The sequence below is a fragment of the Etheostoma spectabile genome, unplaced genomic scaffold (genome assembly GCF_008692095.1).
Source record: "Etheostoma spectabile isolate EspeVRDwgs_2016 unplaced genomic scaffold, UIUC_Espe_1.0 scaffold00018760, whole genome shotgun sequence".
NCBI lineage: Eukaryota > Metazoa > Chordata > Actinopteri > Perciformes > Percidae > Etheostoma > Etheostoma spectabile.
Genome location: NW_022604444.1, coordinates 21,942 through 40,488, shown reverse-complemented (window position 1 = coordinate 40,488; position 18,547 = coordinate 21,942). Strand labels below are relative to the sequence as shown.

At 42.0% G+C, this 18,547-nt stretch overlaps 8 non-coding genes across 8 annotated transcripts; 3 read left to right on the top strand and 5 right to left on the bottom strand.

Moving 5' to 3' along the window:
- Positions 1 to 3,121: 3,121 nt before the first annotated feature.
- Positions 3,122 to 3,194, top strand: trnat-ugu (transfer RNA threonine (anticodon UGU)). Its single transcript has one exon. It is a non-coding gene; the product is annotated as a tRNA-Thr (tRNA).
- Positions 3,195 to 3,791: 597 nt separating this feature from the next.
- Positions 3,792 to 3,865, bottom strand: trnat-agu (transfer RNA threonine (anticodon AGU)). The gene has a single exon. It is a non-coding gene; the product is annotated as a tRNA-Thr (tRNA).
- Positions 3,866 to 5,587: 1,722 nt separating this feature from the next.
- Positions 5,588 to 5,660, bottom strand: trnat-cgu (transfer RNA threonine (anticodon CGU)). Its single transcript has one exon. It is a non-coding gene; the product is annotated as a tRNA-Thr (tRNA).
- A 725-nt stretch (positions 5,661 to 6,385) lies between these two features.
- trnat-agu (transfer RNA threonine (anticodon AGU)) lies at positions 6,386 to 6,459 on the bottom strand. Its single transcript has one exon. It is a non-coding gene; the product is annotated as a tRNA-Thr (tRNA).
- A 1,516-nt stretch (positions 6,460 to 7,975) lies between these two features.
- On the bottom strand, positions 7,976 to 8,191 carry LOC116681897 (small nucleolar RNA U3). Its single transcript, XR_004330160.1, has one exon. It is a non-coding gene; the product is annotated as a small nucleolar RNA U3 (small nucleolar RNA).
- Positions 8,192 to 11,233: 3,042 nt separating this feature from the next.
- On the top strand, positions 11,234 to 11,306 carry trnar-ccu (transfer RNA arginine (anticodon CCU)). The gene has a single exon. It is a non-coding gene; the product is annotated as a tRNA-Arg (tRNA).
- Positions 11,307 to 12,745: 1,439 nt separating this feature from the next.
- On the top strand, positions 12,746 to 12,828 carry trnal-caa (transfer RNA leucine (anticodon CAA)). Its single transcript has one exon. It is a non-coding gene; the product is annotated as a tRNA-Leu (tRNA).
- Positions 12,829 to 13,700: 872 nt separating this feature from the next.
- On the bottom strand, positions 13,701 to 13,772 carry trnae-cuc (transfer RNA glutamic acid (anticodon CUC)). Its single transcript has one exon. It is a non-coding gene; the product is annotated as a tRNA-Glu (tRNA).
- Between the last annotated feature and the right edge of the window lie 4,775 nt (positions 13,773 to 18,547).

Genomic DNA, 18,547 nt, shown 5'->3' with positions numbered 1-18,547 from the left:
GGATGGGAACATACACAGATTTCTCACAAAATAACTCAATTCATATCTTTCTACTCGGTCAGAATCTTATTAACCTGGAGTCCCAGTCTCTGTCACAAGAAATAAGTTATATGTTTTATATATGTTTTAGGCCTATTGGCAGACGGCCATTTAAAATGTAGGCAATGGCAAATAAAGAATAAAGAATAAAGAATAAAGAGCCTTTTCTCAATGTCCACTGAAGTTTCTCAGCGTGCTCTCTAGTAACATCAGCAAGGCTACTTTTACTTTCATACTTTAAGTAAATTTCCAAGCCTGTACTTTGTTACTTGTATTTGAGTAAAGAAGTTAAATCAGTACTTCTACTTTTACCAGAGTATTTGTTAACACAATTAAGTCTACTTCTACTTGAGTACGGGAAGTGAGTACTTTGAACACGTAACTTCATCCGTCTTTGCTGTTGCATTGCGATAACAAATAGCTACATTTGTGTAAAGTAATCAACAGGCTTTATGCCCGTGTTGAGTAGGGAGGGAAATGTAATGCATACCCCTACGTTTTATCTTCTTCTAATATTTATCATGAAACGAGGAAGCGATATAGAGCCCTAGTAAACAAAAAGTGAGAAAAACAGCAGTGAGAGAAACAAATCAAGGGACTGGAGAGCAGGAAGAGGGAGAGCCAGAGGAGTTCTGGGAGTTTGGAGAGAGGGCGTGTGATGAAAGTGAGGGCTCTGACACAGAGAGGGATATTCCAGAAGGTGAGGAAGATGAAGAAGAGGGTGAGGAGGATGAAGAAGAGGGTGAGGAGGAAGAAAACATAAATGGGACAGAGAGAGGAACAGCCAGAGGGACAGCAAGTGGATCCATGTGGATCAAGTACTGCACCATCAGGTTTGTGATGAAGAAGGTTCTTACTATTTTCAAAGCAGTGCAATTACACTTTCATTGTAGGTCTGCTGTGTGTCCTTAAAATTGTGCTTTCTGTTGTCAAATTCTTTTTTTGTGTCAATGCGGCTAATTTTACATGCAGGTATACATGCATACAGTGGTGTGCATGCGTTTAGGAACCCATGCTGAAGTTGACCAAAAAGAGAAATTACAAAAATCATCTTTTGGAAATTGAGCTTATTGCCTTAATTTAATAAAAAGGAAAAATCCAACCTTTAAGGACATCAAATGCGTTGTCCAGTGATGGTGGTATAGTGGTGAGCATAGCTGCCTTCCAAGCAGTTGACATGGGTTCGATTCCCAGCCATCGCAGTAGTTTTCATTGTGTGGTTACTTGCTTTATTTGTCAAGAAGTAGCCAGAAAGGTTACTTGCCCAACCCGATTTGATAAAAATAGTAGATCTCTGTTATGGTACAAATAAGGGAGAATATCAACCAATTAAGCTGCCTCCATGAGGATCCACAGACACAGGCAGGGCACTACAATTTGTTCTTTGCCCGTGTCTGGTAACTACTACTAACTAATTGAAAAGATTATGAACATTTGTCCAAACAGGTGTAGCTCTGCTTTTTGTATTATCTCATAGGTACTGGAAGCAACCCATCTCCACCAATGTATCTCTTAGCATTTATTTTCAGTCTCAATGCCCAGATGTGTTACAAGATTTGCAGTGAACTTTGTATTGTCCAGCAGAAAGGCAACAGGTGTGTTACTTTTTGATTATGATTTATACCATAGCAGGGAAATCATTTTGCCCAGGTTAGATTTCAAGCCACAACAGTTGCATTTACAGGTTGAAGCCATATACAACATTACTTATTAACATTAATTATTACATGTTTTACCCAGTTTTCTTCTTTTATTCTGTAATATTTCAATTTCTTTGCGGTAAGTCATCCCAAAAGGATTAATAAAGATAAGTCTAAGTCTATCTCAGAAAAAAGTCAACAAATCTGAAAATCTTCAGGGTATGTAGCTCAGTGGTAGAGCTCCTGCTTTACATGTTACCCCTAAGTTCAAACAGCAGAGCAGAACAGCACAGTGGAAGCGTGCTGGGCCCATAACCCAGAGGTCAATGGATCAAAACTATTCTCTACTAAATCCTATAGCAGAGGAGGGTTCCTTGAACTTTCCCTGCAGTATAGCAACCCCTGCCAACCTATTACTGCCAAATGAAAACTACGCATCTCTTCCCCATTGACTCCTCCAAAATGACGCGTCTCCTTCTGAAGCATGAGTTTCTTGAATAAAGTAAAGATGGGCTTGTTCGAGATGAACTGCGCCTAACCTGTAAAGTAGACGAGAGCAGGCGGCAGCAGCGGGGGGCGGTGACAAAAAGCTGCGGTAAAGTCGGACAGTTTCCAGCCGATTCCAGCCGCCTTCAGGCTGGACAGGAAGTGACAAAAACACTGTGGTGCGATTCCAATTTAATAAAATATAATCAGACCCACATACCAGCTGGTACACAGTCTCCAGTTGTTTTAATTATGACAGAGTAGCTGGCAAAGTGTTCTACATGCGATCTGTTGCTGATTTTAATGAACAACAGACTGTAGATGGTCCGTGATCTGATCAGATTTAGTCTGTCTGACTTCTAAACGTAACTATCAGCCACACAACATGTGTTCTGGACAGAATAAGTCTTTAAATCAGACAAATAGTAATTAAAATCCCTCCGATTCAAAAACGATAAAAAAAGTTTATATAAAACGTCATCATGTTGTAAACCAATCAGCTGTTAAATCAGCTGAGAGGCCGGCGTTTCCCAGCATGCTCTGGGTCCGCCTGGCTCTTGCAGTCGGTGAAAAGCAACTGCGCCGCCTGCGTCTCAGAACTGCGGCCGCCTTGCTCTCGTGAGATTTCCGTTGCCCACGTGTGCATGACGTCAGAGCAAGTCGGGATCAAGTTGGACACAAATCTAACCGGCATGCAACGGGCGCCGATCGCCGGTGATCGATTCTGCGCAGACCTGGCTCATCTCGAACGAGCCTAACGAGTATGCTGAGATCGAGTATGGTCACGTGACTGCACAACGACGTTTGATTGGTGAAACCCAGTCACGTGGTAGAGCCTTCAGCGGAAGACTCTCTCTCTATAGCTCTCTCTGGAGCTGCTTGACAAAGATGGATGGATGGTTGGAACCCTGGTCACTAGCTCATTGTAATCTTGCATGACAGGCAATCCTGTAGGAGGCGCTGTAGCTTAGTGGTTAAAGCACCTGTCTTGTAAACAGGAGATCCTGGGTCCAAATCCCAGCAGTGCCTCATTATCAGTTAATGTTTATGTTATCTGCACTACAAAGAGTGTATATATTTGTCATTTGTTTTTGCTATAGTGCTTAACAAGCATTATATAATTTTGCCCAATTGTGGCGTGTTGATGGGCAATAAATATCTAAAGTGAAATGGATTGGACCCATTTTTTAATGCTTTTAAACCTTGTTGTTGGGGCTGAACGTGGCCCAGGTGTACACCATGACCCTGTGACATCACTGTTGGGTGGGGTTTCAGGTGCATGTGATGCTGACTGAGGTCAGAGGTGAAATGAACATGAACTTTACTGGCCTAGGCACTTTGGGCGCTGACTGTGTGATTTTAACGTTTTCGATGCTGCTGTAATAAAAATTAATACATTTATTATTTGATATTAGTTGACTATATTAGGATATGAAACTGAAGGAAGAATCTATATGCCTTTGCATTTTGGATGCTTTTCTGTTGTTTAGATATGGCTACATTCACATAAAGTATCCAAACTGCACTCTGTTCAGTTGTTTACACCAAGTTCCTCGTAGCTGCTAATCCAAGTTTATCCCCAGAGGAGATGATGACACACCAACAGAGGTAATCTCTGCAACAACAAGGTGCTGCTGGGATTTGAGCCCAGGATCTCCTGTTTACTAGACAGGCACTTTAACCAACTAAGCCACAGCACCTCCACGAGTACCAACCATGTTAAGTCTTAATTTGTTTGGTGCAGAGACTACCTCTGTTTGCGTGTCATCATCATGTCAACCCAACTCCCGTTATGATACCCTGGTAGCAAATGAAAATGGCATGTTACATTTACACAGAAACACCAATAACATGCCCACAAGGTGTTCTATTTGCCTGATAACTAATGAAATTAATTAATAAATGCGCTACTTTGGCTCCACTACAGTTCTGTGTCAGTCAACTGCTCCATTTCACTCACCACAGAGTGAACTTTAACCAACTAAGCCACAGCACCTCTGGGGATGAACACGGCTGCACGGCTATATTGGAGGCACTCGGTGTAAACAACTGAACAGAGTACAGTGGAGTATTGTGCACTTTGGATACTTTAAGTGAATGTAGCCATGTCTAAACAACAGAAAAATATCCAAGATGCAAAGGCATATAGGGAAGGATGATATTTTGAGAAATTACAGTTTATTGGCGGTTGACCTCAACTGAGGAGGTAATAGAGCGGTGGAAGGTGATTCTTCCTTCAGTTGCATATCCCGATATAGTCAACAATATCAAATAATTAATTTATCAATTTTCATTCCAGAAGCATCGAAGACGTTAAAATCCGGCAGTCAGCGCCCAAAGTGCCTTGGCCGGTAAAGTTCATGTTTATTTCACCTCTGACCTCAGTCAGCATCACACGCCTGAAACCTCACCCAACAGTGATGTCACAGGGTACTGGTGTACACCTAGGCCACATTCAGCCCCAACAACAAGGTTTAAAAGCATTAAAAAATGGGTCCAATCCATTTCCCTTTAGATATTTATTGCCCATCAACAGGCCACAACTGGGCAAAATTAAATTATGGTTGTTAAGCACTTTAGCAAAAATAAATAACAAATATTTTTGTTTGTAGTGCAGATAAAATAAATATTAACTGATAATGAGACACTTCTGGGATTTGGACCCCGGATCTTCATTAAGTGATAACTAGGTACTGTTGGGATTTGGACCCAGGATCCTGTTTACAAGGCATGCGCTTCAACCACTAAGCTATAGCACCTTCTACAGATAAGCCTGTCTTGCAAGAATACAATGAGCTAATGAACAGGGTTGCTTCCATCCATCCATCATTGTCCAGCAGCTCCAGTAGGGGACCCCTACAAACTCCGGCAAATGAAAACAGCTGAACGTGTCCTTGAGCGACGCCTCAGGACTCACTGTTGATAGGCAGGCCTACCGAGAACAACAGAAGTCTTATGCAAGGACCTTGAGAGATGAGAGACCCTTTCCCATTATGCCATTTCTCATGGAAAGCCATGGAAAGCTTAAAACACAGTCCTAGTTTAGTCCTCCTCAACAGTCAACATAGTGTTTGCTGTGTGGTGTGTCTGTTTTTATTTCTCTCATGATAACAGTATTGACCAATACGGTAGGCATTCTAACCTCAGCTGACACGCTCACGTCATGCAGGCAGTGTGCAGGAGCCCTAAGCTTCCAAGGTAAGACTGAAATTCATGATAATAAAACCTTTATAATCTTCACACTAAAGTTGCAAAAACACCTCCAATAAAAGGCTTTTATTCGCTTTACATGGACACATGTAATGTTAGGGTACAATACAACATCACATGTCACTTTAGTGATCTAAAAAAATCAGGCAATAACTGGGTTGCACACGTTAAGTATCAGCAACCATGTGGTAACACTTCATACCGTGATGACCAGGCACTGCTGGGATTTGGACCCAGGATCTCCTGTTTACGAGACAGGCGCTTTAACCACTAAGCTACAGCGCCTCCTGCAACTAAGTCCGTCTTGCAAGAATACAATGAGCTAGTGAAAAGGGTTCCCTCCTTCCATCCATCTTTGTCCAGCAGCTCCAGCAGGGGACCTCAAACTACCCTTTGCCGAGCCACATAAACCAGCTCCGACTGGGGGATCCCGAGGCGTTCCCAGGCCAGGTTGGAGATGTACTTTCTCCACCTAGTCCTGGGTCTTCCCCGAGGCCTCCTCCCAGCTGGACGTGCCTGGACCAGCTCTCTACGGAGGCCCTCCTTACCAGATGACCCAACCACCTCAGTTGTTTACACCAAGTACCTCCATAATGGCCATGCATCTGTGTTCATCCCCAGAGGTGCTGTGGCTTAGTTGGTTAAAGTGCCCGTCTAGTCAGCAGAAGTACCTGGGTTCAAATCCCAGCAACACCTTGTTGTTGCAGAGATGACCTGTACTTGCTTTTAAGTTGCCTGCTAATCAGATGTTGTTGTGGGCGGGGCATTAAGTCTGACTCAGTGGTGAGTGAAATGGAGCAGTTGACTGACACAGAACTGTTGTGGAGCCAAAGTAGCGCATTTATTAATTAATTTCATTAGTTATCAGGCAAATAGAACACCTTGTGGGCATGTTATTGGTGTTTCTGTGTAAATGTAACAGGCAATTTTCATTTGCTACCAGGGTACTTTCACAGGGATTGGGTTGACATGATGATGACACGCCAAAAGAGGTAATCTCTCCAACAACAAGGTGCTGCTGGGATTTGAACCCAGGATCTCCTTTTTACTAGACAGGCACTTTAACCAACTAAGCCACAGCACCTCCACGAGCAGCTACCCTGTTAAGTCTTAATTTGTCTTTTACCTTGTGTGAGCTAAACATACAGTACACTGACTGGCAGTATTGGGACTAACGGGTTAGCTTGCCTAGGCTTGGCGGATCAATCCTATCCAGTCAGTCTGCAGAAGAGGTAGAAGTACCTGGCAGGTCTCTCCCTTCAGCAGTTTGAGAATGCCAGCCCACTCCTTCTCATTGGTGCTGATCATCCACATCTCACCCCCATTGAGCCAGTGAAGCTCGGTCCACCAGGTTGACCACTCACTATTCGAACCAGACTTGGGGGGGACGTTTCAGAGCCCAGCACGGATCGTAGAGCAACAGCTACGGCCGCAACAGTACCTTCTGACGTCCACTGTTCCTTCCAACATGGAGCTCTTCCAGATTGTTGAGAATCTCTTGCAGCTGGATGTGCTGCCATACAAAAATGAGAAAGTGGTGACTAGGTCAAGACAAGACCAGGAGGCAGTAAGTGTGCTTGAAGAGAAGACTACGCGTGTGGAGGTGGACAGAAAACTCTGCTATGCTGTAACAGTTTCCCTAACTCACCCGGCAAGGGAAAAGTACAACGCATAAAAATTAAGGTAATGGGTGGACCTCTGATATCTATCGGCTATAATTTAAACATATAAGTTCAGATTTTTTTGTTCTGAAAGCTCTCACCTTTTGCCCCATATTTCCCTTCATATGAGTCCGAGCCAGCAGCACTAAGGAAGAGCAGCCTCTCCTACGGCGAGTGGCGGCGACCCACGGGGAAACTTTGGTTTCCCAGTCAGTTCCAGTAGTACAGGTGAGAAAGTGGTGGATAAAACGAGGACTGTGGGTCGGCGTTGTTGGTACGTGAGTGGAAATACATCCAACATGCTAACGCATATCCAACGCCATCACCCAGACATGCCAATCACTGGAACGAGACAAAAAAAACTGTCCAACGTCTCCTCCCTACAGTGGTTAACAAGCCTTTAGATCCAAATACAAATAGAGCCAAAAAATCACTGAATCAATCAGGATTAACACATCACCTTCAATGCCCCGTATCCACTCGTAGAGTAACCTGGCTTCAAGTATCTGCTGTATGTACGCAAACCTTGTTACAACATGCCATCCCGTCCACCGGGACTTCAGTGTACCGTTCCAACCCTTTAATACATGTCAATCAAGCTGAGCTTGTAAAGGCCACACAGTCTGATTAGTTAAGTGGAAACACCTGTGGGAGTGGAACATGGATGTGTAGAGCTGGGCTTTCAAACAATGTACCTTTTGACATGTCAAAGTAGGAAAAGCAAAGGTAGAAATAAAAATGAATTATGGCTTAACTCAGTTTACATTTTTACACCGACATAAGGCATTACAAAGTCAAGAAAGTAGGTGTAACCCTTTCAAGTAACCTTGTCCAGCATGGACTGGACATTCTTCAAGACTGACTATAACTTCAGTTAAATAGAAAGCTTAGTATGTTTTATTACTTTCACACGTGTTAGTTTTCCACATATCTGCTACTACCACTCTGAACATATTCCCTTCTTCAATACTCCATAAAGAAGCAAAGAACAATCATCAATGACAGAGAGCATATGAAGTGAATCATTAGTCTCTTTCAACTTCATGCTCAGAAAGGAACATCACGACTCATCATTGTGGTAAGCGAGACCAAACACTTTAGAAACACATTCCTCAAGTCAGAAACTCTAGAAATGATCCCTGAAAGTATAGTCTTGGTTGGACTCGGGGGGGGGAACTGCATCTCATTCACTGCAGAGTGATTGTCACTCAGGGTTCAGAGGGACAAAAGCTAATCGTTACGTGCTCCAGATGACTCTGAGGTGAGAAAATCTATTTAGATCTTTAAGAAGACCGATATGTAGATTGAATTAGATTTTCAGTCACTGTTGTCTCAATACTTCAGTGTCAGCCTACTTATTCTCTCCAATAAATGCTCCAGTCCTTTCTTTGCATTAATTGGTCTCAGAATGTTGCGGGTTAACCACCACTGTTGATTATTGGGTACAAAAAGCACTCAAGATATGTATATATATCATTTTTTTAAATGTCTCCAAATAATGTTAAAAGTTAGTTTTTGGTCATTTTTAGTATTCGCTGGTTTATTAAGTCAATTCGGCGATGACGTCACACTGGGGAGCGAAGTCTCAGCCTGGCACTAGAACTACGGCGACTGACTGGGATGAGGAAGAGGAGGAAAAGCCAGCAGCCAAATAATTAACGAAATAACGAAACGGGCATATTTGTGTTAACCATGACATGTGGGACAACAATGGGACGGTTGGGTTTAGGAAGCAATAACGGCACTTCTTTTTCCTACAGCCCTCTTTTTCAGAAGCGTGGGTAGCTCAGTCGGTAGAGCATCAGACTTTTAATCTGAGGGTCCAGGGTTCAAGTCCCTGTTCAGGCGTGCATTTGCACATTTTGCTTGATGCCATGATAAATTGTACACTTTGGCAATCCTTAACACTTTCAGACACTGTATCATTTAAGTAACATGCACAAGTCTTTAAAAAGAAATGTGACTGTTTTTTATGCAGGTTTGCATCATAACAATGCGGGTGCTATCTCTAAATGATCAATGGGCAACCTACATCCATCTTGATGGCACCCAAATCTCTGTGCTGATCTCCCTGCTTGGATGGCAAGTCATCTGGTGGATTTTTTCCGTCAAGAGGAAGCTGATCAAGAGGGAGAGTTGTTTTATTGTACCAACTAGCAGTAAAGTTTATTTGTCTGTAGCCATAAAATTGCATTAGGCTGTCAACGTTTTGAGCGAAAAAGAATACCACAGCTCAAGTCCCTGGTAAGGCAACAGCTTGATTCTGGGATATGTATGAAGTGCTCGCTATTGTCATCTGTCATGCAGGTTTGCTGGATGTTCACAGTCTGCTAGTCGCCATGATGAGCTGTGACTTTGAGCTTTTTAATTAACCTTTTTGGCCAATTTTCAACCAGTTTGTGCAATAACATTTGATGTTGCATTGTGCAAATTATGGTCTACCCTCCTGCTGTCCAGAAGACTGTGATCATGGCAACAGCTCAATGGTCTTCATTTACTTGCACTTTAATCTGTAGTTCAGCAGATTGTTTTTTCCACAGTCACTTGCTTTTGAAGCCTTGGTAGCTCAGTCGGTAGACCATCAGACTTTTAATCTGAGGGTCCAGGGTTCAAGTCCCTGTTCAGGCGTAGGGTTGCACATTCTGCTAGATGAGTTGTCCATTTGACATGCTTGTATGGACATGGACAAATTCAGACGCTATCATATCATGTGTGTTCCATGCGCAAGTCTTTAAAAATAATTGTGACTGTTTTTCAAGCAGGTTTGTATCATAACAATGTTGTTGGTAAGTCTAAATGAACAATGGGCAACCTACATCCATCTTGCTAGCACCCAAATCTCTGTACTCATCTCCCTGCTAGATATAGTATGTCCAAGGACATACCATTTATGGTCTATAACCCTTTGTATTGGTTTGCTACCACTCTTAAATAATTCCTTTCATTGTATCAATCTCAGAAATAACCAAAGTGACAAATTTCATTCATGTGCTTGTGTTCAACCAACTGTCACTGTATTTTTAGCAGCAGTAGTGTTTTTTAGCTTTTTTAAAACACCTGCCCCGTGTGAGGGTTAATCTCACGACCTTCAGATTATGAGACTGACGCGCTGCCTACTGCGCCAACGAGGCAACAAAAGACATTGCAATGGTTGGGAAAATCTCAGAAAAACTAACAATTTGGTCGTCAATCTTAATAAAAACAATGTATGTGGAGACCTATGTTCTCACACAAAGGCTAAGATCAACACTAGATGCTTTGTCATGACCCCATGAAAAGGGGAGACAAAAGACTGTGTGCAAAGGTTGTATACATGTATGCATGGTGTATGCATGGATGAGTGTGAGGTATGGTGTCAGCGATTTATGCTGGACAGTGTAAAACTAACAAAGGTGAGCGGGAGAGGTGCTGGACTGAGAGCACCTCTAGGGCAATCACAGATGCACAACCAATAATAAAACACTAGTGAGTGAATAAGTTCAGAAAATGAAGAACATTGTTCAGAAACTGGGGACTTCCTGGTTAAATAAAGGTTAAATAAAAAATAAAATAAAAAGAAACCTTAATGAAGCTTCATTTGACCATAACTATTAACCACCTGAACCTGGTAAAAGGTATGAGGTAGTCCTGCATAGCTAGCCAGTGATTTACCTCCTGTAGATGGTGGTCGGCATGCCAACGAGGCTTGGAAATTTGCAGATGGTGATTCAGAGGAGATGTAACAGTTTGAAAGTTTAAAGTAACTTAATTTTCTAAATTGTCCACCTACAGTGCCAACGAGAGCTCTTCTCTAATATCACCGGGTACGCAATAGCTATTCAACTTTAGAAGGTATTGTTGATCTCAGAAACAACGATAGACATCACCATCTTATCACAACGCCCATGTTTGTGTTCCTTCAAAGTTTGCAAAAACATTCATCTGAACTCGCAAATCAATTGATGAGATTTTGGAGGTCATAGGTTCAATGTCAAGGTGACTGTGTCCTCATGTCTGTCCATCCAATTCTTGTGAATGCAATATCCCTGAACGCCTAGAGGGAAGCACTTTAAATTTGGCATACATAACCACTAGGAGTCACGGATGAACTGATTTCGATTTTGGAGGTCAAAGGTCAAGGTTACTGTTTCATTACGTCTCCAGAACTGTATATGTATTTCTCCTGAACTGGTGATGGGGATGCTTTGTGGACGTAAAACCCCAGTGGCCTAATGGATAAGGCACTGGCCTCCTAAGCCAGGGATTGTGGGTTCAAGTCCCATCTGGGGTGAATTTCAACAGATTGGCACCATGGAAATGTCTCTGACCCAGAGGTTGATGGATTGAAACCATCCTCTGCTAACTCTGATTTACATGGTGAGATGAATCATGTTATACCTGCTGGAAAAGTTGTTGACAGCCCATGAAAAGTGGCAAGTCAGTTCTTGCATCTTAAAAAATTGACATCCACTGACCTGTAAGGATCCTGTAGTAATGCTGACTTTCCAGTGATGTGGTTGGGCTGTTTACAGGTTTTGATCATATCCATCGGTTGCATGGATGTGACATCAATACCCCGGTTCTATCACCTGATCGCTGTCTCACACCTTAACACACCCGAAGCATCTCAGCCTAAAATCACGCTGCACCTCAAAGAACTCTCAAGCACTCCCAGGTGTGCTTTTGCAGAAGAGCGCCTTGTTTTCTTTTAGCTTGGGAAAAGGCTTTAGCTTATGACAAGGTAAACAGATTGCACCATTGTGCTACTCATTAGAGTGTCCACTTCAGTTATGTATTGAAGCACATCCTTAGAGCTAATGGCCCTCATTTATTAACCTAACGTACGACAGGCTTCACGTGAGATTCATGAAACGTTCGTATCACACCAATCAGAGCGTAAGAATGATCGCACATTGATAAATGCAGCGGCTAGAAACGATTGTAATTTAAATATCACGCCCCAATATATTCTCAGTTTTGAGGCCTCGCCTCTATTATTTATGACATGGCCAGACATAATCCGGCTAAGAAGCGGCGCTTTTCAGAGGTGGGGATTTAAAGCCTGACATCCCAGGTGCTCTGGTGCAGCCAGATACCACCAGGCCCAGGGGAATATGCCTCCTAAGAAAAATGCAATCCTACCCGATGAGAAGAATAAACATTGTGAAAATAACGAAAATATGAATACATTAAACATATACGGGCATTGAACATATTCAATTCAATTCAATTCAATTCAATTCAACTTTATTGTCATTGCACTGTCACAAGTACAAGCAACGAAATGTGATTTACATCTATCCAGTATTGCTATACAGGGTATAAATATTGTATATAATTTTATGTATAAGCAAATGTAATAGTAAGGAACTTTAAAAAATGTTGTGTAAAAATATAAATATAAATATGGGAGCTCTATGACAGATTTATACAGATTATACAGAGTATAAAGTATATGTATAAGCAAAAAAAGTAAATAATGTAAGGGACTATAAACTGTAGTGTATAAATATAAATATAGGAGGTCTATTCACAGATTATACAGAATATACAGGAGTGTTAGTGAAAGGAGTGCAGTCTCAGTCTTTGGATGGTATAGGTAGCGCCCCGTCAGACATGTCATGATATAGTAGGTTCTCAGTCATGACTGAGAACCTACTATATCATGACATGTTTAATTTACTATATTATGATTTTTGAGACAGGTCCTACTGAAGATCTGCTGGATCAGTCAGGATGGCCAAGCGGTCCAAGGCGCTGCGTTCAAGACGCAGTCTCCACTGGAGGTGTGGGTTCAAATCCCACTTCTGACAACTAGTATTTTCATTTAGAACTAATGTCTAAGAGTTGATATTGGGAATAAAGAACTTAGCAGTTCTTTGTATTTAAGAGGACATGAATGTGCATGAGAAACGCAATTCCAAGTGCAGCGTTTTGTGAGCATCTTTATTGTCAACACATGTAAAGTTCCTTAGGGGCCCGTAGTGGATGAAATGGTAAAACATTTGGCCCTGGATGCATAGAATTCCTGCCATATTGAGCGACAAAGTTTGGGTGTCCTGAAAAAAGGGTCTTGAACTCTATCTCGCCGACCTCTTTTTTCTACTGTTTCTTGTTTGTCACGGCAAGAGTATTATGCTTTTGAGTCGTTTGTCCATCTCTACATCAGAATCAGAAATAAAAAAAACATCAGACACATGCAGTCTCTGTGGCGCAATAGGTCAGCGCAGTCGGCTGTTAACCGAAAGGATGGTGGTTCAAGTCCACCTAGGGACGTTTGTTGCTTAAATAATCTGGAGTAAGCCAACTTTAGGATTTATCATTCTGCAGGTGAATATAGAGCAGCCCAAAGATAACCCAAGTGGCCTTACCTTTATCTGAAGGTACAGTTCTGAAAACCATGTACTGTACATATTAATCTTTACGGTCATTGGTATGCAGGTCACTTGATGTAATACAAGCAAATACATAAGGCCAGACAGAGACAAAAAGTGAGAGAAAAGAAAAAGAGACTAGCTGTCTAAAGGATAACCAGTTGAGATTGTGTGCGTCTTTGAGAACTGTAAGTCATATAACTGATGTTGTCAGTTCATTTAAACAAATGAGGAAGAATTTGACAAATCAAAATCAAATCCAGGAACTTATTCTTTCAAACATCACACCTGAGTCTCCCAAGTCCTTTACATTCCCTGACCGGGAATCGAACCCGGGCCACGGCGGTGAGAGCGCCGAATCCTAGCCACTAGACCATCAGGGAGTCACATCTTTCAAATTTATCTTTGTAGATGTGAGTTTTCTTTTCACTTACTGGAATGACTCATATTGTTTTAGGCGAGGAATGGCACCTGGCTAGAGCTTCAGAAGGCAGGACATGACAGATTACACATCTGTCACATAGTCAGTTTGTAGTCTTAAATACCAAGTCTCTTGCTGTTCCTTGACTAGTTGGCCACCCCTGCTTTGCATCGCTCCAGGTATGTAGAAAAAAAATCTGTTATGCACCTTTGCATTGCGCTATAATGTCAAAATTTGGACCTGGATCCAACAATAACATTACTTGACACTCACATACATTGGTTTTCAGTTAAAAATGTTGGTTAGGGGTTTAGTTACTGCTTGAAAAAATGAAAAGAATTGTTATTGAGATGGAGGCAGATGAAGTGTTTATGACCCATCAATGATGACAAAAGGAGACATCCTCTGTCGGGGTCTGACTTAAAGGAAATGGTACTCTTTAAAACGTTAAACTAATGAGGAAGAATTTGACAAATCAACCAAAAACTTGCTCTTTTAAATCTGTATCTGTTAAGTCCTGACCATTCCCTGACCGGGAATAGAACCCCGGCCGCGGCGGTGAGGGCACCAAATCCTAGCCATTAGACCATCAGGGAGTTAGATCTATCAAATTTAATTTAACATATTGTTGGTTATATTGTTTTAGGCAAGAAATGGCGCATGGTTAGAGATTTAGAAGGCAGTGGTGCAAAATGCAAAACTGCCTGTTTCGATTTAATTACATGGTAATAATACAAAAACAGAGGTGTAGTTATTACTTGGAAATGCTTCCGGTAGTTTCTGAAATAAAAACCATGAATCAGTGGTGGAAAATGCAAAACTGCCTGTTTCAATTTTTTTACATGGTAATATTAGAATAACAGAGGTGCAGAGATTAGAGGTGCAGAGATCACCTGGAAATACTTACCATGAATATGTCTTGTCCTTCACGTACGTAACGCTGTGCAATCTGACCAGCACTAAACACCTTCCCCATCAGCACTGGCGACCGGGATCCTTGTAACACGTTTATTTGATTAACAAAGGGTGAAACTGGGAGAAAACACAATGACCAGTTACTTAGATATAATGAGTCACAGATATTAAACAAAGATAATTGTAAAAACATATACTACAGGCTGATTTTTACAGGCTAGCAAAAATGTAAGATGAAATAAAGAAACACGTAATGTATTGTTATACAGTGTACGTAGTATAACCTATGTTGGGTATCTAAATAAACTAAGATATACTTACATGTGGCATTACCCAAGATAAAGTGGCAACTAGCTTACTGAAGTATACCGTCAGTTAGGGGTGAACAATATTGTGTTTTAGCATTGACATCGCGATGTGCGCATGCGCGAAAGTCACATTGCAGGACGTTACGATGTTGACGTTAATACTTTTTTGCTGCTTGATAGAAAAGTAACCTTTCACCGTTTCTCCTTTACATGATTATTACCATCCGACCGTTCCCCTTTAAGACAGATAGCCATGTGGGCAACGTGTGGATGTGACGTTAGTCCGACGGGGTTTGGTATGGGAAGTGAGGCTCTCCGTGTGTAGAAAAGTAGCCTACCGTTGGCAACAGCTGCCGCTGATACAGTGATGTCATAGTATTTGATGGGTAGTGAGTGACGCTACAGTAGTTGGGGTTTTATGTTCTCCTCAAATACAAACTAAACCCCCTGATTAATGCAACATAACGTCACAACGTCTCCCGGCCATTTCCCACCGCAGAAAGCTGCTATCAGCCAAGCTAAAGCTAATATAGTTAGCTTAAAGAAACAAGCAGAAAGCTGCTACCAGCCAGGCTAAAGCTAAAATAGTTAGCTTAAAGAAACAAGCAGAAAGGCGCTACCAGCCAGGCTAAAGCTAAAATAGTTAGCTTAAAGAAACAAGCAGAAAGCTGCTACCAGCCAGGCTAAAGCTAATATAGTTAGCTTAAAGAAACAAGCGAAAGCTGCTACCAGCCAGGCTAAAGCTAATACAACTAGCCCAAGAAACAAGAGGCATGCAGGTCTGGTCAGTTTATCAAACTGACGAGCTGGCCTCGCTAGTCGACCACAACCTGAAATTTAGAGGAAGCAACATGCAGTCACTGTCATTCACGTTAGCCTGGATTGATTATTATTTGAATCCAATGGTGTCATGCTAGTCAACCAGAGTATTTCTACCTAATTTCCCTCTCCAAAATCACTTCAGAAGAGTAATGTTAGTCACAGCGCTTACTTGCTTGGTGTTTGTAAAGCAATAAAGTTCAACAAAGAATATGAAGGTAAATATGGTGCAAATGTGAGAGCGCGTAGATGTGATGTGAGCACTTAGAGAATATGATTTGAGAGCTTGTAGAAAAAAAATTCTGTACTTGTACTTTATTTATTTTTTTTTCACTTCAATCACTTTTCCACAGCGGCGAGTCTGCACCCTCGACTTTTGCAACACTTCTTGCGATACATTTGGTGCAAAACTAAGTTGTACCTGGGACTTAGTCTGTGGAGCTCTGCGCCACAGGATGGGGGGGAGGGGGCAGCAGGGTTTTTATCCCCAGATGAGGGACAACTCTGTCCGGCTTATTTATGTAGCATGAAAGCTAGCATAAGCTTACTAGCATCCAGCCCGCTTCTAATACTGTAAATACCTTTAATTATCTCAACACTTTTTAACAGTTAAACTGAAACACTGGAGCTCCAGGTGCGGCAGACGCAGACGGTCCGCCGTCAGTGGGGCTCGGCCAGCGGGGAAACATCGCTAGAAATCTCCGCTGCCGACTTCAACGGGATCTGATCTCCAGCGAGACATGGAAAGCTCCAGACCGATAGCAGCGGCGCAACCCCCATGAGCCCACCGCCAGTGTTGGGGGAATAGCAAGCTAGCGTTAGCAAACTAACCAACAAGCCCGCTTAAAAAAAATAAAAATGTAATTTAAAAGGCACGCATTATACCCATTGATGGCGGTCCGTCCGTGGCTGCAAGACCTGGAGCTCACCGCCAGTGTTTCAGTTTGACTGTTTAAAGTGTTAGGATAATTAAAATGTATTTATTTATAAGCGGGGTAGTTTGCTAACGCTAGCTTGCTATTCCAACAACACTAGTGGTGAGCGGGTCTGAAGCTATCCATGTCCGTCTGCAGCTGCAGGACCTGGAGCTCACCGCCAGTGTTTCAGTTTGACTGTTAAAAAGTGTTGAGATAATTAAAAAGTATTTGTTTGGAAGCAGGCTGGCTGCTAGTTAGCTAACGCTAGCTTCCATCTACATAAATAAGCCGGACAGAGTTGTCCCTCACAGAAAAAACACAGGTAAAATTAAAAAACGCTGCATAAGCTTTGCTACTGTGTGTTTATTTAAATATAGGTACACCTACATGTAGGTTGACGAGATTGCAATATAAGCCTATATATTAATATTAGGAGTATCCATATGTCAAGGGTGTATATTTTCATTAGGCGGTGCAGTACAGCCCGATCCGCAGAGGAGAGTTCTAGCCCGACCAGGCTCCTCTCTTTACATTGTAAGCCTCACTGGGTGTCCAAACTAAAATGATAAGAGGCAACTTGGTTGACTCCTTACTGATGTTTATATCTGTACTCACAATGCCCTTTTTTTAAAACACCAGCCAATCACAAGTCTTACATGTGAATGATCAATGTGTGAGTAATCAGGGAGCTCAAATAAAAGATAGTTGCAAGGTCTACCAAATGTGTAACTTTACAAGCCGTAAAATGTTGGAACCTTGGTTGCCAGATTCCCAAACCTCCCCTCAAAATGTCGATCACACATTTTCCAGCCCCTAATTGATGCTAGCAGAGCAGAGTGGCGCAGTGGAAGCGTGCTGGGCCCATAACCCAGAGGTCGATGGATTGAAACCATCCTCTGCTAATTCCTGTGTTTTGTATCAGCAGTATATTTCCAGTCTGTTGATGTTTAACAAAGTAACTGATGTTGCAAGTGTCTGAAGTGAAATGTCTCTCCACCTGCTGAAGAGTAAACTTAATGTCATGTTGAGATTATTTCATCCATAAATAAAGACAGTGCTCATACACTTTTATTCCTGCTGTAACACCCATAAAAACTGGAGTGTAATACAGTAAATATACTACACTACAGGTAATAAATACTGTAAATAGAAACTGTAAAACATGTACGTTTAAAGTGCTTGTTGTGCTGTCTACCAGTCAGATTACCACAGGAGGTAATATCTTCTGCAGCTCTTTTAAAGACTCTACCATAATACTGTACCTGCTGGAGATGCCAGGTCCTCATACATGTAAAGCATGAGCTCTACCACTGAGCTACATCCCCTGAAGATTTTGGAATTCTTTTGACTTTTTTCTGAGATCGACTCAGACTAATCTTTATTAATCCTTTTGGGATGACTCTCGCAAGGAAATTGAAATGTGTTGTTGATGGCTTTAAAACCTGTAAATGCAACTACGGTAGCTGGAAATTAAACCTGGGCAAAATGATTGCACTGCTACGATATAAATCATAGTCAAAAAGTTCCCACACCTGTTCCCTTTCTGCTGGACAATACAACGCTCACTGCAAATCTTGAAACACAGACAGATAAGAAATGGTGGAGAAAGTTGGCTTCCAGTACCTATGAAGTAACACAACAATGTCCATGAAGGCACAAGTGAAATTAGGGTTACTGTGATGTGTCATTGGTTTGCCATTATTCTGGAAGAAAACCTTTCGTCCTTGGCAGGATTCGAACCTGCGTGGGGAGACCCCAATGGATTCTAGTCCATCGCC